Source organism: Pleurodeles waltl, chromosome 6 (genome assembly GCF_031143425.1).
Source record: "Pleurodeles waltl isolate 20211129_DDA chromosome 6, aPleWal1.hap1.20221129, whole genome shotgun sequence".
Classification (NCBI taxonomy): Eukaryota; Metazoa; Chordata; class Amphibia; order Caudata; family Salamandridae; genus Pleurodeles; species Pleurodeles waltl.
In genome coordinates, this window is record NC_090445.1 from 1,156,786,694 (window position 1) to 1,156,812,085 (window position 25,392).

General features: G+C 42.8%; 1 protein-coding gene across 2 annotated transcripts in view; it reads left to right on the forward strand.

Annotated features, from left to right (window-relative positions):
* LRRC20 (leucine rich repeat containing 20) overlaps positions 1-25,392 on the forward strand; it is a 1,502,316-nt gene that overhangs the window by 1,202,065 nt on the left and 274,859 nt on the right. The gene's annotated exons all lie outside the window — the stretch shown is intronic.

Genomic DNA, 25,392 nt, shown 5'->3' on the forward strand with positions numbered 1-25,392 from the left:
CTGGTGCTCACCTTCTGTGCAGCCCCTTCTCTCATGGCAGCTGGCGGTCACCTTCTTTGCAGTTCCCTGGTTTGAATTGGATGAATAGCCTAACCTTGAGTCGTGCAACTGTCTGAGCCCCCCTGTTCCAGTGGGGCCACCATCAGGGCTTGCTCCTTTTGCCAGAAGTGACCTTAGTGGGCAATTCAAACGTTGCTTTCAGGGAATATTGTGGGGTTGTCTTCCAAGTTTAATGACCCAACCTGGGTGCAGTTTGCCAAATCGTATCAGATTATTTGTCTCCAGGAAACGTAGGAGGTGAAAAATTCATTCTTTCTAAAAGGATATAAGACCTATTTTTCCCCGGCTGTACCTTTGGTGGCAGGGAGGGCCAGTGGGGGTCTGGTCACTTCTGTGGCAGTGGAACTGTGTGGGCATGTTAAGGATATGGATTGGAATGCAGATATGATGCAGGGGGTAAAGCTCTTAGTTCCGAGTTGCACTCCGATAGTACTGGTCACAAAGCCTGGGCAATATTGGGTTTCTGGTCTTCATGACTTACAATTAGCATTGGATTCCCTGTCGGAGCTTGGTCTGGAAAAGGAGCTGATAATGCTTGTTGAAGACTTCAATTGTCATCTTTTTGAGTGTCCACCAGTGGCTGGTGTAAACAAGACCAAATGTATGTTGAATAAGAGTCTCCATCTGGTTCACACAGGGGAATATCCAGACCTTTCTATTATCCTAGATACTCATAGTCTTGTTTTTTCTTTGAAGAAGTAGATCAATTCTTCTTATACCCCTATTTTGCCAACATTCAAAGGGAGTGCCTGCAGGTCCATCGTTTATTTCGTCTTTGTTTTATCTGGCTCTTTCTGTTGGCACTGGTACCAAAATCGGCCGCAGAGGGTTCTAAGTGGTTTGATAAGGACTGTTCAAGGAGCCTGCTTTGGTTGAAGGTGGCCCTCAAGGTGGTTCCCAGGGATAGGAATTTGGTGGGCTCTTGTCGGTTGTCATATAAAAAGCTTCAACCACCTGAAAATCCACTGCGAGGGAAGCTGCCTGGAAGAAGCTATAGCAGGCGTGTGAGCTTAGAGATAGTTCTCTTTTTTGGACGGTGATAAGCAGGCCCTGTTTCACGGAGGGTAACGGCCCGGAAATTTGCCATCATATTTCAGAGCAGACAATGGATTGATCACTTTGAGAGGGTGCATAACTTTGGGTCCCTTCAGGTGGTGTGGAGCGGGTGGTACAGGTGGTAAGGAGGGCTAGTGTGGTGTTTACAGGGAAGGAGATTACAAAGGGCATTCATGCTTTATCGTGTAACAAGGCCCCTGGCCCCACGGGATCTAATCGGATGTGTTTCTGGACAATATTGAGATCTGGGGTCCCGCTTTGACCCTGGTTCTGAATGCAGCAGCATGGAAATATGTGCTGCCCTCATGCTCCACTGCGGTAATTGTACCCATTTTCAAAAATAGGGATAAGGATAACCCTCAAGTGCTATTGCCCCATCTCTCTGATTGATGTGGGAGTTAAGGTTCTAGGAAGGGTCATCTTAAAAAGGCTGATGGCATAGACCGAAGCGAATAATATTCTTGCTGAGGTTCAATTTAGCTTTTGATCTGGGATGTCAACTTCCGATCAGTGTTTGAAACTTTACTTAATTATCAACAAGTACACAGTTGCACGGTCATAATCTCTGCATCTGGCTTTCTTGTACCTTACATCCGCTTTTGATAGCGTCAATCGTGACAAATTGAGGGGCTTACTTCTTGCATTAGAGGTGAACCCCAATATAGTAGCCCTTTTATCTGACTTGCACTCTGGTACCTCAGCTTCGGTGTGCTTTTCCCAAAGAACCGCCCACAACCAACCTTTCTCCACCAGTAGGGGTGTTCATCAGGGGTTCATTCTTGTGCCTTTCTTGTTCACTCTCTACATTAATGGTCTTGAGCAAGCCCTTCTTTCTGTCCAAGCAGATTGTCCAAGGGTAGGTCTGAGATTGCTTCTTGTAGTGTTATATGCTGATGCCGTGGTTCTCATAAGCCCGAATGCTGTAGGGTTGCAGCTACTTCTGGACAGGTCTGTTGCTTTTATGGTGGGTTTGGATCTGGCAGTAAAGTTTACTAAGTCTTATGTTATGATCATAGGTCCCTGGGCCACTAGTTCAAAGACTTTCAAGGTGGCGGACATGTCCTGGCAAATGTTACAGCATTCCCTTATTTAGGGGTGTTATGTGATGAGAATAAAACTTGGAGGCCTCTGATTGAGGGGACAAGGGCAGAGCTTGTCAAGGCCACTGGGACTGTGGCACTTTTCATGCAGACTGGGCTCTTTGTCACCACACATCCTGCTAAAGATCTATCAGGCCAAATGTGTGTCTCAGGTCCTGTATGGCAGCGAGGTCTGAGGGTATGTGACAGTCACATTTAAGAAGCCTTTTTAAGAAGGATGGTGCAGGTGCCTCAAAGCGCCCTGGCCTTTTCACTCCACGTGGCTGTTTACCAAATATTTAATTGACATAATTGCCCTTAGACCATTGTTGTGCTGGATGAAAATCTGGATTAGGGAGGGTCTCAGCTAAACAGACAGATTCTTGTGGGTTATGTCCCTTGAGCACGCATGCAGAAATCCGTGGATTGCATATGTGAAGGCTACCTTTTCCTCTGTAGGGAGAGAGGACATATTCCGTAGGCCCTATTCATTGTCGATCTCTGATGTGCACAGGGTGAATGTTCTGTTTTTACAGCCTGTCTATTGAGCTAGAGAGCAGGAACAACTGATGAAACCCTTGGTGAGGGAACACTTCCTTTTGGAAACCTTTCTAGGCCTGGAGCCTTAACTCACTCAGGTTTCTGCCAAGAGGGACAGGTTGACCTTAGCCGTATTTAGATTTAATTTGCTGCACCATTTCCTGGTGTCCCCAGAGGCTGGGCTCCCCCGGGTTCTATGTTCTATATTGCAGTTGCAATAATAGGCCTTTTTCAGGACACCATGCATGTAATGTATTGCAAATATTTTAGCTTGCCCAGAAAGCAGTTTAATGTCCCTTTGCTGAAGTCTTTAAATTTTATCCAAGTATGCCCTACTTGTATGTACTTGCAGATCCTTCCTAATGACCATGTTTTACATTTTGTCTCTTGTTTTTTACGTGCTGCCTTGAGATTTCTGTTTCAATATTATCCTGTTTTTATTGCTCTTTTGTTATCAGTTTAAATTATTTGTACTTTATGTATTATTTTATATTGTATGGGTTGTGTCTTGTCTATTGAAATGCTCTTTTATGGTTGGTTTGTACAACCAAATAAAGATTTTATGATGATGATGAGTAGCAGTGATAACAGGTGTCGTCTACAGGCACCTCTTTCAATAAGGAAGAGGTGGGATGAGTTGCTGTTAACAGACACCTGGGTCCACGATCAGTAACACAGGAGGGGAACACATGCTAGGAAATTAGATCAAACATTCATTTTGTGCAATATTTGCCAAAGGAGATGAACACCTTCTCGAAATCAATGAGCATTTGATTACATTGCCCTGTGCATTTCTGTGCTTAATTGAGGGCTATTCAGAGTCTTCTCGGAGTGCCTTGTAATTCTTCATGGCATAAAACCTTTCTGTTCAGAGCGGACCACAGTGGTCTCCACTTTTGCAAGCCTACTCACCAAAGCCTTAGCAAACACTTTGACCTCCATATTAAATGATAAATCAGGTCAATAGGAATAGCAGAGCTTTGACAGTGTCCCCATCTTTAGGATGACAACAATTGTAGCACCTCTAAGGCATAAGGGAATTTGCGTGTTTGAGCAGTCTTACTGAATACCACAGGAAGATGCTAGAGTAAAATGGGTGCTCATTTTTATATAAAATTTCCACGCCCAAGGCTTTTGTCTCAATTCTGGTAGCAAGTTTACACCTAATTAAGGAGGTTATTGAGCACCTGAGTGACATTTGGACCACATGCAAATGGACTTCTAGAGGCTTTAGGTAGGTAAAATGTAACATTCTAAAAAGAGTATTGTTTCCAAAATATTTATAACAAACCCAAGTTTACCAGTGAATTGGGCTTGGAATCAATATTTTAAAAAGTCCAAGAATTAATTTTGTACCTATTACCTAGCCGTAGAATAAACTACTGAACACAGTGACTACAAAACAACAGAAATCACATAAGAGGAACTGGAGATATGAATCTTTACAGTTTTAATTTAAACTGCAGTGCTATAAAGATTTAAGCACCAACCGTGGTCATATGGTTGTATTTCACTGGGACCAAGGCACAATTTAAGGCCAACCACTATGGAGTGAGTGTTAATCAGATACAGAAACCAGGTTTGTTCTGGTAGGAAGTTCCACCTTCTGACCTAGTCTGTGAAATTAAAGTAAAAATCCTCAGCAGAGCAAGGCCAGTGCTTAATTTGTGCTGTAGTTGCCGGTATGGGCTATCAGCCGTTATTTTTGGGGAATGGCACTTTTTTCACTGCAGCAGATATTTACTAACTTTTTTTAACTAGAGTGGGATTTTTTGTTGTGTTTTTTACTTTTTTACTGTCTTGGTATTTCTAAATGTTTTACGCATTTTCTTAAGTTAAACCTATCTGCTCCGTGCCATAACTACCATGGGTTGAGCTCAGGTTCAAATTAAAGAAACCTTTCCTGGATTTAACAAGAAAGTTCCATAATTACTTGTGGTGGACTACCATCCAACCAATCTATTAAGCCACCTTCTCCCACAGATACTGCCTACCTAGTTTGTCAATTATGCCCTCAAATCCATGCAATCATACAGGAACACATATCCTAGTAACAACAAAGGTGGGAACCTAACATATAGGCACACTAGAGAGACAGTGAGGAATAGAGATCAACAGGAAAGAATGAAAACATAGGTGATCTTTAGCAGAAAGCAAGCACACATATCACACTAGGAACCTGGGATCTACGCCAATAATTAGCTAAGGATACAGGGGAGCAATGCAGAACAGTGCTAGCTCTGGAAAGAAGGCTACACTGCAAAACACTGGAGGTGCGGGCAACTAGAATGTATTGAAAGACAGTGCTAGTTAAAGAAATAATGATATACTGCAAAATATAGGTTCAGGAAACACTGAAAGATTGCAAAACAAAGCAAGTCCAATAAGCAAGGATAAAAAACAAAAAAGTGCAAGCACAAGAAACAATACATTTCTATAGCACAGAAATTAGAAGTATCTGGAAACCTTGGGTCAGCCACACAGGAACATTGAGTTAATGACCAGCAAAGGAATGAAGCAAACAGAAGCATAAAAAGAGCTCCACTAGTTCACATTCCACACTGACCCCTCCTAGATGCATCCTACATGTTGCAGCATGTCATCAAGGACCTAACAAAACATGACCACACCACCCCCAGCCTGATAGAACACCACTGGTGCAACATCTTCAAAACCATGTACATCATCTACAAAGCCATCATGATGCTGCCTATCTGACTGATTAACTCATTACCTTTTGGCTCACTTCGAAGCAACCAGGACACTATCATACAGGTGATGACGAAGTTAAAAAAAATAAAAAAATAAGGCAACAGACCTTTTCCATTTATGTTCTAAGATCTGCCATGGCATCCATGTATCCTTCAAGACCTTGAAAGAACAGCTCATCAGGATGAAATTAAAGTCCACCACCACTCATACAACCTAGCTTCCACTCTGAGCACTTGATGACTGTATCTTTGCCTTTGACCCAGTGCATTAATCTGCCTTTTGGCTAGGTTCATGCTATACATAAATCACATATAAACATGCTGATCATAATATGCTTCAAGTGTTATCAGACTAGCACGTGACAGCCAGTGATGTGCTGATTCCTCGGCTCATCCTTGGCTTGAAAGGGTGCAAGCAAAGGTGTGAGCAGGGAATTCTAGAATTAGAAGTCTTTGGTAGGAAAAGCAAATAGGCTTCCAAAAAGGCAGACATGTATCTGGAATTCCAGTCAAGTCATATACTTTTTCCAGGATGATGATGGAATATGCCACAAATCAATATTTTTGGGAAATTTAGTCTTCAGGAGGAAAAGCATTCCGACTGTCACAAAGACCTACATGGATCCAATATGAAAGGTCTGAATATTAACCTAGAGCGTAGTCTGAGCAGTGATATAGCACAATGTCAAGGAGCTTAGTCCATTCCTTGAAAGTCCATCAGGCATGCCCCTTAGTGTAGGTCATGACAATGTCGGTAGCACATCGTGACGGCAAATATCTAAGGGATAGTAGATTAACTCCCTGAAACATTGCCAGTAATATTATCACTATGTGGTCGATCTATCATATGTTCCTTTTTTAATTTCCGTATTTTATGTGATATTTATTGTTGCAAATGTTTGGCAAATGATGACAACTGATTAAAATATATGATACATCATATTAAGGTTCACAAAAGTGCTGAAGCGTGCAAACCGAAAGAAAAACTGGTTATACTCCTAACTGCATTGCAATTGCTCTACTCCTAAAATATGAATAAAAATATGATTCAGAGTTTGGTGATTTTTATTCAGCACACACATTCAAAAATGTGCGTTTCAATGCTGGGTAGATATACTGCATATAATGAATAAAGTGTATGCCTTCATCACATTTCCAAACGTTGGGCTATTGCTCCTAGTGCTCATGCTCAACAAATCTCTTAAACTAGTCTTTTATAGCTCATTACCTCCCAGTTGCTAAAACTTGAGGGGTTGTAGAGTTTTCTGAGGAAAAACATGGCTCGTCAGCCCTTTCCAGGACATTATGGTGTTAATGAAAACATCATCCATGTCCTAAAAGGGGAATCATCATAAAAGCACACAGCATACAAAACAGTTTCTTCTTAACACCTCAGTTTAATGCGCATATTTATAGCGTCTTGTGTGTGTCACTGAATGGCGTTAGGTAACCTTACCTTTGTATGCAAGACTTTAAGGAGCTCTGGGGTCAGCACTGCCCAATTCGAGAGACTTATTCTTTCTGGGCGTTCTTTAATTGGCAGGGGCTCCCCATTTTTCAAGGCTGTGAAGTACCTGTATGGTAAGACATTGGGTACATTCTGCAGTTAGCAAATACATATTTCAATTTTTAATCAGTCTGTAGTTATTAGCATACAATTAGAAGATAATTAAAATACAGAGCATAAAGAAACACATGGTAAAGAGTTTGCAGTTCATCAGTAAACGATTCATTGCTTAAGTATAATAAGTTGTTTTTTAAACTGTTATATAAAGACTAAGGCCTACAGGGTAAATATATATGTATAATGCGATCGTGATAATACAAGTATTGTGATCAATAAAGTGTGTTGTTCTTGTGAAATGTAGAGTAGATTTACTGATGACCCCCCAAAAAAAACAACCAACCTTCCTAAATGGTTACAGAACACCCGGACTCACCATGAGTGTAAAATAAAATTATGTGGCTATATTTATGGTTGACTATGACCTTGGCTTGACAGGTTTATATACTCCAGGGATTCCGGGTGTTCTGGAACCATTTAGGAAGGTGTTTTTTTTTTTTTTTTTGGTTAGTTTTTCCCTGTCCCAATTCCTTATTTCTTCTATTGAGCAACCCGTCGATTGGTTAGATTTACTAATGAGACACAAGAGTATCGAAATGTTTGAATTATATCTAACCATCCACATCTGAATATGGGCACGTCCCGATTTATGTTCTGGGTTATAAGCTTTGACAAACTACTTGGTATTTTTTCTCCTTTCGTTTCACTGTAGTCTTTTCTCTTTACCTGACCTCATATAACGTTAATTAATTGTTAGTGAAGAATCATGTTTTCTTAGTACTGAACAAGTGCGCCCACGGCACCAAACAATCACCTGTCAAAAACATAATATGAGCAAAGAACACAATTGATCACCTGAATCAAGTTACCCCATCTATAAACAAGCATTTTCAATGCTATGGGTCTCGCATTTGTTCGAGTTAGAGCTATTACCGTTGTAAAGGAAAAAAGCGCAGGCTGCCTGGAAAATAAACAGATAAAGTAGTCCGAATACCATGCTGAAAACATCGAGCCTCGTATGTTTTTAGTAGTTTACCGGTGCTGTGTAGGTGGGCTAAACACCGGAAAAGGCATGACATATGCATGCCTTTCACAAATGAAAAACAAGCGGATTTTAAAAGGCAAGCCCACAAACCAATGTAAGTGACTGATGTGACATGGGCGTGGTTGGAAGCCATAGAGAGATTACAGAATGGGACGGAGCCCTTTGCGCTTGCCCATAAAAGGAATTTAAACAATGAACCATGACTGCATGTGCCTGAACAGCTCAGGCAACTCGGTGTATTGACAGCAAAATAAATAAAAAAACCTTTGTATGAAAAACAGCTCATCTACCTGGAAATAAAGAATTGAAATTTCACTTTAGTCATTAGCACTAGCAGCCCCAGCAGTAGCAATATTGCACAAGTACATTTCGGAAGGGAAAATAACCAACGGTCCAAGATAGACTGAAGACAACAAATAAGAAAAAAATATGCTTTAAAACCATGCAGAAGGACAGTAAGGTTGGACAGATGTGGGAGTAAAACAAGTTATTTAATAATTTAAAAAAAAACATGAACATCACAATGAGTTCCAGAAGTGCTATAGGGAAATACAAATTCAGAGTGCATCATGGCCAGAAGAAATATAACAACTTATTGGAAAACCGTATGTAATCGGAGTCTAAGACTAAATGCAAACAGGGTGAATGAACAATTGATTATACAAATGTAAAAAGCTTCATAAAAAGAATGTTCAAAATAAACAAAAAAGAAAATTAGAAAATGTAGCAAAAAAGCGACAAGACTGTAAAATTCAGAATAGCAATAGAGCAGTGCATGGGTGTGGTAATGATGCTTTTAGGTGTATTGAGCACACAGTCTTTAATATTGATGTGTTATTCCTTCCTTGGTTTTTTTTATCTACTGCATCTTATTTAGTCGACCTGTACGCATCGACTTCCATTGTTCATCTCACTTAGGTTAAAGGACTTCATTAAGTTCTGCTCATCTTGACCTTACCGTTTGCCTCAGTGTTCTCCCTTTCATTATGGTCTATTGAACCTGATGGATTCATTTCAGGCTTCTGCCTAATCTTCGTCCATTGCTTCCCACTAGTTAGGCAGACACCAGGCTCACGGTGGAGAGCTTTCTTAAATGAACGTCAGTAGCCCTCCCATGTTGACAGCAAAGCATTTTAGGATTATGGATAGCAGAGAATGAGTGCAGAAAAGTAGGCCTTGTACCGTGGCACCTAAAACAGTAATTACCATTTCCTGTGCAGAATAAAACATGCTTTTGAAAAAGAAATAAAAACATTCATAACAGGTTGACTTGCTTGTAACTAACTCGGCCTTGGTTGGGCCATGGGATGGCTTCAAACTTTACTTAACTGAATCGTCTGTAGTGAGTATCCAGCAACAACATTAGGAGTATTTTTTGCAGCGACGAGGGCATAAGAAGTGAGGTCTTGCTTCTTTTAGCAGCTGTCATTCACATTACAGATTCTAAGGACCTGAACTGTATTCAGACCTTCAGCTTGTACAATGGCTTTTATTTGCACACAGTGGTTTTCGTGGCGGAAGTTATTGTGGCCCTCTTTCCACATGCAGAGTGCAAATGCAATAGAAGACAGCAGGTCAGGACAGCACTTTTTCCTGAGTTGATCTCACTGCATGTACCTAGCAAAGGGAAATCCCTCTCTCGGGCCCACACATTCTTGCTGCTTCTCACGTCTGTGGGTGGCTGAGCCTGACATGTAACAGCAGACTCTCAATAAAAACAATTGGAGTCACTTGAAGGATCAGAGCTTAAGCTTACACTGCATGGCCCTGCTTGATGCTCATCGTATGTTCTTCTCCTTTGTCTTCTGCATATCATAGGGATCTGTTTTATAGATCCAGAGGCATGCCTTGGTCCCTGGCCGCCAAAAGGCTAAAGAAACATCTGTTTCCTGAATGTTCAAGCAAGGACCACAACATAGGGCAAGTTTTGTTGCTGACCACTAATGATATCAGAGCAGCGACTGCCAATGAAAAGAGCACTGTAATGACCTTAGTGAGGTTTTGATGGTCAGGGGTTGTGATACAATTGGAAAGGAGAAAGGATGTTATCTGTTTAAGTGTGTTTTTGTTTGCATCACAGACTGTACACTTGCTGGGAATGTGTGGCCTTCGTTATGAGTGTGTGGTTGCTGGATTAAATTGCTTGTGTGTGAAACTGTTCTTGTGTTTGTATGTGTCCAAACAAACATTTGAAGGTTTGATTCTAAAAAGCATGAGTCGGGGAGGGATCAAATATAAACTAACTACAGAGAAGAAACCTCCATTGGCGATTTTGTTTTTAATGTCAATACACAAAACAGCTTTTGAATCCTCTGTGTATCATTAGATTTATATCTGAGTCATATAATGCAATAATAATAACAATACATACAAAAAACATACTACTAAACACATTTTTAAACCAATAGTGGGCAGAATGTACAGTGATGAAACAATCCTATAGGTATTGCTTTGCAGACAAACATAATCAGAAAAAAGAAAAGGAAGATAAACAAGAATAAGTAACGATAAATTGGAAGCATCGAGCAGCTACCCTTGAGAAGTAATGTTGGGGTTGGCTATTAGAACACTTTGTGAATATCCCAAGAATTCACTATGAGGAGGGGAGCCCGTCGGATAGAGTCCAAATGCCTAATTGTTTTTATCTATTACTTTCCTCAAGGCCTTGGTATGTGTCACTTATTAATGGATTGGGAAAAGGCACCTCCACTTCTCACGCCAAAAATCGCTGACTCGTTTTGACCGCAACAGGATTAGAGGAGGTCATCATCAGGGCATAGTTGTCATCTGGTCGCACTAAATGAAAAAATGAAGATATATAGCCAACAATGTAACCTTTAAAGAAAGATTCAAAAGTCTGCATAATCCCCATATTGCAATCTGAAAGCACCATGGTGGCTCACAAGCAGCTTGAACAAGTGTGGTTTTATGTAAGGTCAGGACTAAAAACAGGGCAGGCACTTGTGACTGTGTCCATTCTCAAATACATGAGTGCTGGTATTTTATTCCATGAAAGCTTCTTATACATGTATATTAACCCATGGCGTTAGCCATTATCTGAAGGGTGTGTGCTAATGAACAAACACATGCTCACTGACATTTCACAAAAGGCCCGTGGGTTTCCCAAGAGTGAGAGTCAAACACATTTTTGAGGAAAAAGTTTACCACGGGGTACCCATCCTTGTTTTATGGTGTTGAGTCTTGTAAGGAGCATAGAGAAAAAATGCATAATGAGCTCCCGTTTTAAACTGTAATGGAGGAAGTGTCTGAAAAATCAATGGCATGCTACCTGTGCATATCCGTACCAGTTTTCGAGTCAGGAACCAGCCTCGTCGCTCCGGTACTTCAGTCAATGTGTTATTGAAGGGCGCCTGTGGAAGTTGGTCTAAGTTGCTCCTTGCATCCAGTGTTTGCCAACGGCCCGCCATTCAGTATTTCTCTGTGTTGACATCGAGAACCTCCTATGGGTGGTGTAGGCTGGCTTTGTGATGATAATGGAAAATGTAGTTCCGAAAGGAATTTCCATTGATGATTAGCTGTATGATTGTTGTCAAGGGTTACTCATTTAGAATTTGACTATGTTGACCTTCATAACATCCAGCGGGTGCAATAGGCATGGCATTGTGATGCTAATGGGACATGTAGCTCAGAGAGAAATTTCCATTAATAGAGATGATTAGCTGTATGGTTTTTGCCACGGGTTACCCCTACTTCCAAAACAACGGTATCCACGGGTAATTCCGCCATAGTGGTATTACCATGGAGTAGTAAACCTGGTAGTTCTCAAATTTCACCTAAGGGAACACCTAATATGGCAAAACAATGCATTTATGTGTAAGGATTGTAATTATAGATGAGTACAATATTACTGTAAATGGCAACTGTCTATTTTAAACCACATCATTTGCATTTCATTATCAAATAGCTGCTGTATGTCTTCAGTATCGTAATCTGGATTAGGGTGATAGGTTCTGGGCATGTCCACATTTGGAAAAGTCTTGGATGGGGAATTTTTGCTTCCCGGGATCATTATGGGCATAAAACATCTGATCTATCAGTCGAAACTGCAGTAGTAGGGTCATCTCTGGTACCAGTACATCTGCTTCAAGGGTGGTTAACACTCATATACACATCAGTGGCACACTCACCACACAAGATTGGGTATTATCACTAGCATATAAAAATTGGATAAATATATTGTTACATATTTTCAAAATGAAAAAAAATGTGCATGCAGTAATTATTCAGCTGATACCTTTTTCTGAATTTGATAGGTTCTTCCTGATCGTACTGAATATTTAATATCGATCTGTATTGGTTTTGATCTTATTTGTTCACGTTTTGTTTATTTGTGTCATTCTGGAGAATTCTGCCAATTTAACTGCATATTGACTAACATTTTTGGGGTCACGTTTCCCCGGCTGCCCATCCCTCTCCCCTCATTGGTCAGACAAGCTTGTTTTGCTTGCTCATTTGGGCCCTGATTATGAAGTTAGGCGGCATTTATCGCACATGAGAAATAACAATACCATGGGATACATTATTTATCTGCTGTGATAAATATCATCTGTTACAATTTGTAGGGGAAATAACATGCAGATTTTGATGTTTAATACACTTAAAATCCGCATGATACAACAAACCCTGTATCGTGTTTCCCCATTAAATTAACGGTAGCTGATTTGTTTAATGCATCCGATAATTATTAGTTCTATTAATACCTAATGACGTCTAATTCCGACCAATCCCTAAATACATGGGAATTATCCACCCAATTTATAATAAGGGCCTAATTGTTATTCGTACTCGTGATTTATGCACCACCATTTTGGATGTTTACCAGCCACCATTGCATTTTTGTTCCTTGTTCGAAAGTGTTGTTCGGAATGTAAATTCAGCTAATGACTTTGCATTACTTTTGCTGAACAATTAAGTTAAAAAGTAATGCGCCAAAGAAAAGTGAAAGGGATACATTTGGTATGCCAAATTCTCTGCAATGTAGCACTTTTTGTAGGGAAATTTGCTAAAACAACCTTTATTTCCTGATTAAAAGTGTTACAATATGTCCAAACACATTCATACCCGTATTCATGAAAAATTACTCCTGCTTCCTTTTGCCATTTATGCACACATTCTAGTTAGACTATTCTATTTGATTGACCAAAATGTGTATTTCTAATAAGGAACCACGCATTTTGTCACTTTGTGTGGGTCAAGTTGTTTACCGCACTTCCGCAATTGCTGAAAGAAAATGAAATATCAAGAACAACTTCTTTCTTAGTACAATTGTACCAAGCTGTATCATACCGCTCCTCATTGTTTAAGGCCCCTTTGTGAAACCACAGATGGGGACCAGAGTCTCATATGTAAGCAGGCATTTAACTTATACAATCCAAGACTTCCTAATTATTTACGAATATTCAAGCTCTCTTTATGCCAATCACCTAGAACATAAGACTTAAGCAATCATTTTAGCAATGCCATATTTTAACATTTATAGAAAACTGTGAGTTGTAAACGTAATGTACAAAAGTTCTTATGTGATCACCCTTTCTTTCTCACTATTTTGAACTGCATATTCTGTTTCTTATTTTAAGTTGTGGCACAGTCCTGCTTCAGCTCATCAGGAGGAAAATATTTCAGTACTCTTACAGGAAAACGTGCTGCAGATAGAGGACTTGTCACATATCTGTGCTCTGCCAATGAGTGTGTTGACTGCGCAATGTGCACTAGTGTAAACCAAGGACATTGATACTTTTATACAAAATGGTGCTTCGCCCTTTCTTAATGGATTCAAATCCAAACATAAGAGGCAGAGCCATTCTCCTTTGGCATCCTTTCTCCTCTATGGAGGATCAATGTGTCTGTGCGCGAGAAGAATTGTGCCTTGGAGTAGCAAACTGAACCGACTGATAGACACACTTGGTGCACAGCTGTGGGAGTTGCAAAGTATGTTTGAATTTTAAGGAATTAATCCATGAATTAAATTTTTTACATAGCACAGGAGGTACCCTACTAGGATGGCCTGGCCCTTAGGACTAGGGAGGAGAGGATGACAACACAACAGATCTACGGTAATAGAAAAAGTGCCTGAATTACAAAGTTAAACTTACACTCCTGTGTAAGTTTACTCTTTTTCATAATTCACAAACTAGGATTTAATAGTAAATTTAAGACTGCTGGGACTCTGCAGTTGGGGCGGAGAACTCCACACCTAAGATGACTGGCCTGTCCTATATTTTCATGTGCAGAGATCTCCACTCCAAAAGTGGTGTCTCTTCAGTCGAGACCAAGGAGATACATGACTAGTTTGATGAGAAGACACAGAAACAAAAAACACCCAAGAGAAAGAGTCTTTATTGATTTGGGTAGTGAAATAAAAATTGCTGTCAAATGTGAAGCCTAGGCTGTTTGCTGAATCTACAGGCGTGGGTAGCTGACTCATTTCCTTCAGCCACTACAAGGAGGACACAATGGAAGGCTAGCCTCTAAAAATAAGTAGGCCTGATTCACAAAGGTAAACTTAGACTTTTGGTTTAAACTTAGTCCAAACATCTAAGGTTACAACTTTGGGAATTCACAAATTACATTTACAAGTACTAAATATAGGTCGGACATTTACAAGTACTATTTATAGGTCCGCACTTAGGCGGATCTCCTCCCCAATCTCCACCCGAATGCGGACCTAAAGATAGTACTTGTAAATGTCTTTTGTGAACCCCCAAAGTCGTAAACTTAGATGTTTTAGGAATTTGTTTCTTATCCTTTAACATGTGGGCCTAAGAGTAAGAGAGCACCTTGCCCTCTACAATAGCAGGACTGAAGTCATTTAATAAAAGTATGGTGGTTGTGCTTCTTCTGTAACTTTGCAGGTTTATATTGCAATATATTTTAGCAGTTGCTTACAAAGTGCAGAACTTTGGGGGCCATACTAAATTGCACGTATTTGCTCCAGTGCAGAATTGGTTTCTAAAATCAGCACTTTTCCTCCCTAACTGTTTCCACTTCTATGTTGGCTGAGGAACTGGGTGTTTATTGGTATTCCAATTCAAGCCAGATAGTATATTAGCAAGTTTAAGAGACAGAAATATGGCCCTCTGCCCGTCAAGTTAAATCTGCTGTGCGGCCGCCAATGCGGCCACACTCCCGGGGTGGCTATTAGGAGATCCCCACTGGGCCGCAACACGGGAGCCGGCTCCAAATGGAGCTGGCGGTGTTGTGGCGGTGCGACAGGTGCAGTTGCACCCGTCGCACTTTTCACTGTCTGCAGACAGTGAAAAGCTCCCTGGGGCCGTGGCAGGGGGCCCCTGCACTGCCCTGGTGGATTACAACCGCCGGCACCAATGTGGCAGGAAACCGCCGGTCCCGGCGGTGCAACCACGGTGCTTCCGCCACGGTCATAATCCCATGGGAAGCACCGCCAACCTGTTGGTGGTGCTTCAGTCAAAACAGCCCTGGCGGTCTTTGACTGCCAGAGTTGTAATGAGGACCTATGTGACTCTTTGGATGATGTTCCTGAGATGGTGCTCTACTGGCTCAATTCGAAGAATGGATGGTCTTGCCAGTAAGGAAAAAATTAACTATATTTCACAACGTGGTAATCTAGGCTAGATTCTCATTAAAGACAACAAAATCTATTACATGAGTAGTCAAGAGGTGTGAACTATAAGTTGAATGTATGTATCCTTCTCCCATACAATAAAATGCTACAGCATTAATAACAGTTTTAATTTTAAAAGTCTAACTATTGTGACTATAGTAAATAAAAAATATTTTTCTGAAGTGTAAATGAAGAAAACAAATCCACCTAAAGTAAACATATTTTTATCTGTTTTTTAAAAGTGATGTATAGAATTAGTTAAATGTAATTGAATTATTTAAATATAAATGAATGTCACAATAATTGTAACTGTAAAAAGGTTATTAAAATATTAAAAAAATTATGAATGTTTTAATTATAGAATTTTTCAGACATTAAATTAAATGTATCCATATGTTTAAATAGTTTAATTAGTTCATAAGGTGTTTTATTGCAAGCACTTTCCACCATAATTTACTTTGTACTAGTGGTTAGCCATGTGTGGTGCTGGATTTCCTTCAGCTCTGAGCTAGAGTATATTTACAACAGTTTTTGGGCTTTTTGTGGCTGTTGTAACTACAGAAAGGCAGTTTGTGAATAGCAATGGGCTTACCATTTTGGGTTAGGTGCGTGTGCTTCCCCAGTCCCTTCATAACCCGTCCTAAATCCCTTATACACTTCTCATAACTGCTCACCCTTAATAGTAAATATTCCCCTTTTTCCAGCCACTCACCTCTAACTCTCCCACATTGACTACTAAACAGTATACACAGTGGCTGCTCCTCTACTATACTAGCAACAGTAGCAGCTGGGAATTGTAAAATAAAACAATATTTAACAATGTTTATTATTGTTTTTTTTTTCCAAGGGGCGGGCCATGGGGAATGACAGGCAGGGAGGGTGTGTGGTGTGCACGTCCCTTAGTGTGCATGTGTGCTTGGCCGGCCGTCTCAGGATCACCAAACACACATGCACACTGAGTTCTCTCCAAACTGACCTGTGTTACTGGGTTGGAGACAGCTGGTGCAGGCTCCCAGTCTACCTGGGAGAGGAAAGCCAGGGTGCTGAGGCCAATTGCAATGCTGATCTCATGCTGCCAGCTGCATGAGGGCAGTGTTAGAATTGGCCACAGGGCAGGATGGGAGCATGTGCCTGCAGTGAGTGGAGCCAGAAGAGCGGCACGGCGGATGCGATGGGTCAGGTATGTTTTTTTTTTCTTCTAATTTTGTTGTCTTTGTTTTGTGCTTCCCACTGCTTTGCCCTGACAGGAGCCTCCCATTGGTATGCATGTGTTTGCAGAGATCTCTGCAGTTGTGGCAGAGATCTCCCAAAAAAAATAGGAGAGGTGGAGGCGTAGAGCTCTGCATGTAAGTAAGGGAATATGACTTTGAAGTACATTAGTACTATTTTTATGAAACTACTAAACATACCACAAGATGCAGTTGGTTAACAGGTCCCTACAATTCTAGCATAAACTTTCACATTTATTTTCATTTGCAGAGCAATCTGAAATTTTAAGTTTACATTTTTTTCTTTTTATGTATATATCTTTAACTAATCTGCAAATAACCAAAACAACACAATATAGCATATCATGACATAGATTTCATAATACACTATAGCATAACTTTGCAGATCAAAGTTCCACATTGCATAACATAGTATATATTAACATCTATCTTCAGTCTGACTACCGTCCATTCTCCTAAAACTGTTTGGGCTGCTTATTATTCATAATGTGGTATCCGATAACAAAGCAAAGCTCTACTCCAGGCTAAAAGCACCCTAGATGTACTTAATTTTAAGAAACATAATTGTATTAAAAGGTTTCATGTTTTTACAGTTACCTATGCCTTTTTTATTCTACATTACATATTTAGTTTTGTGTTTGATAACTTGGATGTTTTAGTTGCTGTGAATTTCATATTTTAAAAAGGATCTAAGAATTGCACCTCCTGCTTCTTCAGGGGCCAAACTACATATAGTTCAAATGAATGTAGGTTTCTATAGCATAATTTCAGAGACCAACTGGACAGTCACCCTCAACACCTCCAACCCAGATGCTTTTACCAACTTGGTACAGGGAATTAAGAACTTCAGTGACTGGATCACCAACAGCATTGTCACCATCAAGAGCAACAAGTAGAGAAGATCCTCTAAAATGGCCAACTGGTACACTCAAGAACTAGAAAGAGCAAAAAATGATGGGTAAACACCTGGAGAGGAGATGGCACACCAGCAAAGACACTTTTGACAGGGCAGCCTTCAAGACCTCCCTCAACCTTTACCACCACCTGCTGTGGGCAACAAAGAAGACAGCTCTAGCAGCGGGCATTGAAACCAGCATCAACAACAGCCAGGAACTTTTCAACATCATCAACGAATTTTCCAACCCGGATGCCAGTGAAAATAACATCACACAAGAGCTGTGCGACTGACATCCTCACTGACTTCTTCCATGACAAGATTGCAACCATATTTAGAAACTTCAAACCACAGCCTAATCCTGCAGACTTCCTCAACAGACTTGCCTTCACCGCAACTGACATGAACCACAGACTAGAGACTGCCCTGATTACAGCCTCTGATGACAGTGGTGTAACAAAACTAAAAGGGGCCCCCTTCAAAGTACCTGTGGGGGGCCCTGGACCCAGTCAGGGGCCTGCTGCTCATGCACAGTGTACTGTGTCGAGGGGGGCCCCTGGAGTTCGGAGCCCTCCGCACTGTGGGGGCTGCAGGGCGTTGTTATGCAACTGTTGATGACTTCCAAATCCTCCTTGACTGAGAAGCAACAGCAGCTCTTATCCTTCTCGACCTCACTACAGCCTTCATCACTATATCCCACCACATGGTGATTGAAAGACTCCACCACATCAGCATCCAAGGGAATGCACTCAGATCACCTCCTTCCTCACCGGTAGAACACAGAGAGTCCGCCTACTACCTGTCACCTCCAAACCCAAGGATATCATCTGTGGTGTTCCCTAGGGCTCAGTCCCATGGTCTTCAATGCATATATGACCCCTCTAGCCAACACAGTAAGATCTCACAGTATCAGCATAATATCTTATGCAGACGGCACCCAATTCATCCTTTCACTCACAGACGACCACCATCAGCAACACTTTCACAGATGCTTTGCTAGCATTCCCGACTAGAAGAAGGACAACTGCCTGAAGCTGAACATGGACATAACTGAAGTTCTGATTTTTAGCAGCAACAGCAACCCATGGAACGACTCTTGTTGGCCATCAAACCTAAAACCAACACTAGAACCAACACTTCACTTTCACATGGAAAGCATGTGAAAGTGAAGCAACCACGCCAGAGACCTCTGAATTATCATTGATAACAAGCTCACCATAAAATCACAGATGAACGCCGTCTTCTCCACCTGCTTCCTCACTCTGTGCACGCTGCATAAGATCTTCAAGTGGCTACCATTACACATGAGGTGCGCTATGGCACAGGCCCTCATCACTTGCCGACTGGACTATGGAAATGTCCTATACTTAGGAATTGCCACACACCTCCTACAGCGACTTCAAACCATATAGAATACTGCTGCCAGACTCATCCTTGACCTTCCCCAATGGACCCACATCACACCCACCTCAGGCACCTCTACTGGCTCCCCATACAGAAAACATGCAAATTCAAGCTACAGGTACACACACACAAGGCTTTTTACCACTAAGAACACACCCACATTCACCATTGCCTGAGCTTCCACCAGCCATCGAGAAGACTACACTCTGCCTTCCAGTCACCTATCCACACTCCTGGCATTTACTGAAGCAGAACTGGAGAACGCTCCTTCTCCTAAGTTGCATCAAAGACTTGGATAGCCTCTCCACATAGCTGGGTGGAAGGAAATTTGTAGCTCCTCTCAGATTCCAGAACTTTCTGCCACAGAAATGATCCAGTGCAATCCACCCAACCCACTCCACCCAATCTACCACACTCCAGCCACACTGGTATACTTATACAACATGGCTAAACCACATTGCCAAAGCCAATAGCTCTTGCATACCAATTCTTTTTTTTTACTATCCGTTGATGGAGGAGGGGGAAATTTTCCTCGCTTGCAGAAGGACTACTGAGGATCCCTGCCATGCCTCTGAATATACTGGGTATACCTGGGCCCTATATTGAATATTCATGGTGAGCTTCAACCATGTCCTTGGACACATCCAAAATTTTGGGAGAAAACAGAGGTGTTTTTTGCGAAGTGCCTACCTGTAGATTTTGGCCTCTAGCTCAGCCGGCACCTAGGGAAACCTACCAAACCTGTGCATTTCTGAAAACTAGAGACCTAGGGGAATCCAAGGATGGGTGACTTGCGGGGCTCGGACCAGGTTCTGTTACCCAGAATCCTTTGCAAACCTCAAAATTTGGCTAAAAAAACACATGTCCCTCACATTTCTGTGGCAGAAAGTTCTGGAATCTGAGAGGAGCTACAAATTTCCTTCCACCCAGCGTTCCCCCAAGTCTCCCGATAAAAATGATACCTCACTTGCGTGGGTAGGCCTAGCGCCGGCGACAGGAAACACCCCAAAGCGCAACGTGGACACATCCTAAATTCTGGAAAAAAACAGAGCTGTTTTTTGCGAAGTGCCTACCTGTAGATTTTGGCCTCTAGCTCAGCCGGCACCTAGGGAAACCTACCAAACCTGTGCATTTCTGAAAACTAGAGACCTAGGGGAATCCAAGGAGGGGTGACTTGCGGGGCTCGGACCAGGTTCTGTTACCCAGAATCCTTTGCAAACCTCAAAATTTGGCTAAAAAAACACATGTCCCTCACATTTCTGTGGCAGAAAGTTCTGGAATCTGAGAGGAGCTACAAATTTCCTTCCACCCAGCGTTCCCCCAAGTCTCCCGATAAAAATGATACCTCACTTGCGTGGGTAGGCCTAGCGCCGGCGACAGGAAACACCCCAAAGCGCAACGTGGACACATCCTAAATTTTGGAAAAAAACAGGTGTTTTTTGCGAAGTGCCTACCTGTAGATTTTGGCCTCTAGCTCAGCCGGCACCTAGGGAAACCTACCAAACCTGTGCATTTCTGAAAACTAGAGACCTAGGGGAATCCAAGGAGGGGTGACTTGCGGGGCTCGGACCAGGTTCTGTTACCCAGAATCCTTTGCAAACCTCAAAATTTGGCTAAAAAAACACATGTCCCTCACATTTCTGTGGCAGAAAGTTCTGGAATCTGAGAGGAGCTACAAATTTCCTTCCACCCAGCGTTCCCCCAAGTCTCCCGATAAAAATGATACCTCACTTGCGTGGGTAGGCCTAGCGCCGGCGACAGGAAACACCCCAAAGCGCAACGTGGACACATCCTAAATTTTGGAAAAAAACAGAGGTGTTTTTTGCGAAGTGCCTACCTGTAGATTTTGGCCTCTAGCTCAGCCGGCACCTAGGGAAACCTACCAAACCTGTGCATTTCTGAAAACTAGAGACCTAGGGGAATCCAAGGAGGGGTGACTTGCGGGGCTCGGACCAGGTTCTGTTACCCAGAATCCTTTGCAAACCTCAAAATTTGGCTAAAAAAACACATGTCCCTCACATTTCTGTGGCAGAAAGTTCTGGAATCTGAGAGGAGCTACAAATTTCCTTCCACCCAGCGTTCCCCCAAGTCTCCCAATAAAAATGATACCTCACTTGCGTGGGTAGGCCTAGCGCCGGCGACAGGAAACACCCCAAAGCGCAACGTGGACACATCCTAAATTTTGGAAAAAAACAGAGGTGTTTTTTGCGAAGTGCCTACCTGTAGATTTTGGCCTGTAGCTCAGCCGGCACCTAGGGAAACCTACCAAACCTGTGCATTTTTTAAAACTAGAGACCTAGGGGAATCCAAGAAGGGGTGACTTGCGGGGCTCGGACCAGGTTCTGTTACCCAGAATCCTTTGCAAACCTCAAACTTTAGCTAAAAAAACACATGTCCCTCACATTTCTGTGGCAGAAAGTTCTGGAATCTGAGAGGAGCTACAAATTTCCTTCCACCCAGCGTTCCCCCAAGTCTCCCGATAAAAATGATACCTCACTTGCGTGGGTAGGCCTAGCGCCGGCGACAGGAAACACCCCAAAGCGCAACGTGGACACATCCTAAATTTTGGAAAAAAACAGAGGTGTTTTTTGCGAAGTGCCTACCTGTAGATTTTGGCCTCTAGCTCAGCCGGCCCCTAGGGAAACCTACCAAACCTGTGCGTTTCTGAAAACTAGAGACCTAGGGGAATCCAAGGAGGGGTGACTTGCGGGGCTCTGACCAGGTTCTGTTACCCAGAATCCTTTGCAAACCTCAAAATTTGGCTAAAAAAACACATGTCCCTCACATTTCTGTGGCAGAAAGTTCTGGAATCTGAGAGGAGCTACAAATTTCCTTCCACCCAGCGTTCCCCCAAGTCTCCCGATAAAAATGATACCTCACTTGCGTGGGTAGGCCTAGCGCCGGCGACAGGAAACACCCCAAAGCGCAACGTGGACACATCCTAAATTTTTGAAAAAAACAGAGGTGTTTTTTGCGAAGTGCCTACCTGTAGATTTTGTCCTGTAGCTCAGCCGGCACCTAGGGAAACCTACCAAACCTGTGCATTTCTGAAACCTAGATACCTAGGGGAATCCAAGGAGGGGTGACTTGCGGGGCTCGGACCAGGTTCTGTTACCCAGAATCCTTTGCAAACCTCAAAATTTGGCTAAAAAAACACATGTCCCTCACATTTCTGTGGCAGAAAGTTCTGGAATCTGAGAGGAGCTACAAATTTCCTTCCACCCAGCGTTCCCCCAAGTCTCCCGATAAAAATGATACCTCACTTGCGTGGGTAGGCCTAGCGCCGGCGACAGGAAACACCCCAAAGCGCAACGTGGACAGATCCTAAATTTTGGAAAAAAACAGAGGTGTTTTTTGCGAAGTGCCTACCTGTAGATTTTGGCCTCTAGCTCAGCCGGCACCTAGGGAAACCTACCAAACCTGTGCATTTCTGAAAACTAGAGACCTAGGGGAATCAAACGAGGTGTGACTTGCGGGGCTCGGACCAGGTTCTGTTACCCAGAATCCTTTGCAAACCTCAAAATTTGGCTAAAAAAACACATTTCTGTGGCAGAAAGTTCTGGAATCTGAGAGGAGCTACAAATTTCCTTCCACCCAGCGTTCCCCCAAGTCTCCCGATAAAAATGATACCTCACTTGCGTGGGTAGGCCTAGCGCCGGCGACAGGAAACACCCCAAAGCGCAACGTGGACACATCCTAAATTTTGGAAAAAAACAGAGGTGTTTTTTGCGAAGTGCCTACCTGTAGATTTTGGCCTCTAGCTCAGCCGGCACCTAGGGAAACCTACCAAACCTGTGCATTTCTGAAAACTAGAGACCTAGGGGAATCCAAGGAGGGGTGACTTGCGGGGCTCTGACCAGGTTCTGTTACCCAGAATCCTTTGCAAACCTCAAAATTTGGCTAAAAAAACACATGTCCCTCACATTTCTGTGGCAGAAAGTTCTGGAATCTGAGAGGAGCTACAAATTTCCTTCCACCCAGCGTTCCCCCAAGTCTCCCGATAAAAATGATACCTCACTTGCGTGGGTAGGCCTAGCGCCGGCGACAGGAAACACCCCAAAGCGCAACGTGGACACATCCTAAATTTTGGAAAAAAACAGAGGTGTTTTTTGCGAAGTGCCTACCTGTAGATTTTGTCCTGTAGCTCAGCCGGCACCTAGGGAAACCTACCAAACCTGTGCATTTCTGAAACCTAGATACCTAGGGGAATCCAAGGAGGGGTGACTTGCGGGGCTCGGATCAGGTTCTGTTACCCAGAATCCTTTGCAAACCTCAAAATTTGGCTAAAAAAACACATGTCCCTCACATTTCTGTGGCAGAAAGTTCTGGAATCTGAGAGGAGCTACAAATTTCCTTTCACCCAGCGTTCCCCCAAGTCTCCCGATAAAAATGATACCTCACTTGCGTGGGTAGGCCTAGCGCCGGCGACAGGAAACACCCCAAAGCGCAACGTGGACACATCCTAAATTCTGGAAAAAAACAGAGGTGTTTTTTGCGAAGTGCCTACCTGTAGATTTTGGCCTCTAGCTCAGCCGGCACCTAGGGAAACCTACCAAACCTGTGCATTTCTGAAAACTAGAGACCTAGGGGAATCAAACGAGGTGTGACTTGCGGGGCTCGGACCAGGTTCTGTTACCCAGAATCCTTTGCAAACCTCAAAATTTGGCTAAAAAAACACATTTCTGTGGCAGAAAGTTCTGGAATCTGAGAGGAGCTACAAATTTCCTTCCACCCAGCGTTTCCCCAAGTCTCCCGATAAAAATGATACCTCACTTGCGTGGGTAGGCCTAGCGCCGGCGACAGGAAACACCCCAAAGCGCAACGTGGACACATCCTAAATTTTGGAAAAAAACAGAGGTGTTTTTTGCGAAGTGCCTACCTGTAGATTTTGGCCTCTAGCTCAGCCGGCACCTAGGGAAACCTACCAAACCTGTGCATTTCTGAAAACTAGAGACCTAGGGGAATCCAAGGAGGGGTGACTTGCGGGGCTCGGACCAGGTTCTGTTACCCAGAATCCTTTGCAAACCTCAAAATTTGGCTAAAAAAACACATGTCCCTCACATTTCTGTGGCAGAAAGTTCTGGAATCTGAGAGGAGCTACAAATTTCCTTCCACCCAGCGTTCCCCCAAGTCTCTCGATAAAAATGATACCTCACTTGCGTGGGTAGGCCTAGCGCCGGCGACAGGAAACACCCCAAAGCGCAACGTGGACACATCCTAAATTTTGGAAAAAAACAGAGGTGTTTTTTGCGAAGTCCCTACCTGTAGATTTTGGCCTCTAGCTCAGCCGGCACCTAGGGAAACCTACCAAACCTGTGCATTTCTGAAAACTAGAGACCTAGGGGAATCCAAGGAGGGGTGACTTGCGGGGCTCGGACCAGGTTCTGTTACCCAGAATCCTTTGCAAACCTCAAAATTTGGCTAAAAATACACATGTTACTCACATTTCTGTGGCAGAAAGTTCTGGAATCTGAGAGGAGCCACAAATTTCCTTCTACCCAGCGTTCCCCCAAGTCTCCCGATAAAAATGATACCTCACTTGTGTGGGTAGGACTAGCGCCCACGAAAGGAAAGGGCCCAAAACACAACGTGGACACATCACATTTTTTTATAAAAAGCAGTGCCTACCTGTGGATTTTGGCCTGTAGCTCAGCCGACACCTGAGGAAACTTAGCAAACCAGTGCATTTTTGAAAACTAGAAACCCAGGGGAATCCAAGATGGGGTGACTTGCGGGGCTCTGACCAGGTTATGTTACCCAGAATCCTTTGCAAACATCAAAATTTGGCCGAAAAAACACTTTTTCCTCTCATTTCGGTGACAGAAAGTTGTGGAATCTGAGAGGAGCCACAAATTTCCTTCCACCCAGCGTTCCTCTAAGTCTCTCGATAAAAATGGTACCTCACTTCTGTGGGTAGGCCTAGCGCCCACAAAAGGAAATGGCCCAAAACACAACGTGGACACAACATATTTTTTCACAGAAAACAGAGGTGTTTTTTGCAAGGTGCCTACCTGTGGTGTTTGGCCTGTAGCTCAGCCGGCCCCAGGGGGGGGGTGCAGAAATGCCCTAAAATAAATTTGCCACCCCAACCCCCACCCCCCCCCCGGGAGCGACCCTTGCCTACGGGGTCGCTCCCCCTGCGTGACATTGGCGCCAAAAAACAAATCCCCAGTGCCTAGTGGTTTCTGCCCCCTTGGGGGCAGGTTGAC